The sequence below is a fragment of the Galeopterus variegatus genome, unplaced genomic scaffold, assembly GCF_000696425.1.
Source record: "Galeopterus variegatus unplaced genomic scaffold, G_variegatus-3.0.2 Scaffold1563, whole genome shotgun sequence".
Classification (NCBI taxonomy): domain Eukaryota; kingdom Metazoa; phylum Chordata; class Mammalia; order Dermoptera; family Cynocephalidae; genus Galeopterus; species Galeopterus variegatus.
Genome location: NW_007727674.1, coordinates 344,065 through 345,854, shown reverse-complemented (window position 1 = coordinate 345,854; position 1,790 = coordinate 344,065).

Sequence of the window (1,790 nt, the reverse complement as noted above, 5' to 3'; positions counted from 1 at the left end):
CCCGCCCCCGCCTCCCCCCCCTCCTCTCGGCTTTTCTCTCTCTCGGCCGCTAGATGTCGCTGTGTTGCCCAAGCGGGAAGTGCTGTTCATTTGTAGAAGTTCCTTCAAGTTTCTAAGACGGTGAATTAAACGTTCGCCCTTCCTCTCTGACCGTCTTCTCTTTCTCCCACCCTTTGTTAGGCAGGTTTTTTCTCGAACGTCCTGACTCCTCTCTGGGGTTTCCTTCGGGAGTCGCCCAGCCCCCTCCACCCTCCGCGGGCAGAAATTCCCCGTTAAGAGGGTCTCTGCTGCCCTCGGGTGGCCGTCGGCTGTCGCACAGTTCCCCACTCGCCTTGGAGGCAGAACGTGAAATGGCCAGGCAGCCTCCAGGAGAGGTGCGGTCTCCAAGGAAACAGAATCAATCGGACATATGAAGAGGTTTGTTGTAAGGAACTGGCTGACAAGACACAGAGAAGACTCTCCACGAGGCTGGCACGAGAGGGAATTAGTTCATCAGTGAGATGGTTAAAGGTGTCAGGCGCATCCCTTCTCTCCGGGAGCTGATCTTTTAGTTGGGAAGTTCGCACACCCTTAGGACTGACAACAGCCAATGTCAGCAGAGCGTCTGGAGAAGGTGGCACGGGGGAAGTGTCGGGGTCGGGGAGCTGCTGTGTTCGAGGAGAGGAGCGGCGGCAGGTGTGAAGTCAGAGGGCTCCGGGGAGACTCTGTGCAGAGGAGCTAAAAGGCAGTGACAGCCTCAGGACCCCCCACATTTGCAGGGGAGCTGTGCAAAGGTTTGCTCTCTTTGTACCCCATACTAATGTCCTGTGGCTGCCAAAACCAAGCACCCCACTGATTTCGTGGGGGTGCTTAAAACAGCAGAATTTTTGTCCCTTGCAGTTTGGAAGCCAGAAGTCCCAAATCAAGGTGTCTGCGGGGCTGCGTTCCCTCTGTAGGCTCTAGGGGGGACTCTCCCTGCCTCTCCCGCACTTGGTGTTGCCCAAATCCTGGGCGTCCCTTGGCTCACAGCTTCATGGCTCCAGCCTCTGTGATTAATGGCTACTTTCCCTGTGTGTCTCTGCTTCCTCTTCTTATAAGGACACCAGTCATGGGACCCTGCGGTTAATGGCTACTTTCCCTGTGTGTCTCTGCTTCCTCTTCTTATAAGGACACCAGTCATGGGATCAGGGCCCACCCTAGTCCAGTATGAGTCATCTTAGCTAACTACATCTGCAAAGAGCCATTTCCAAATAAAGGTCACATCCTGAAGTTGTGGGGGACAGGCGTTTTGGGGGACACTATTCCACCCAGCACAGCCCTGAAGAGTGAAGGGAGCTGAGAACAGAATTTTAATGAGTGCCTGGCCCCTGTCCCTGCGCCTTCACCCCAAACCAGGGACTTATTTCTCCTAATTAGGTATTGTCACAATCCCATTTGACAGGGGAGAAGACTGAAGCCCAGAGAGGTCAGGTGACTTGCCCCTGGTCACACAGCAGAGCTGGGGTCTGGGATTTGAACCTATGTTTAGCTGACCCTAAAGCCCTTGCTTTTATATATGCTGAAAACAACAACAACAACAAAAAACCTTCTCCATTATGAAAACCTGCAAATATATACAAAGTAAAGAAAACGGTGTCATAAGTCACCTAGCAGCAAGTCACCAGCATTCTCCCATTCTCACTTCGTCAGCGCTCTGCCCTCTTCCCACCCTAACCCCTTGATTTTATTGTTGCTTTTTAAATTTTTCTTTTAAGTAAAATGTATATGCATCGAAATGCAGAAATCTTACAATTAGTGAAACGTATTGTCCT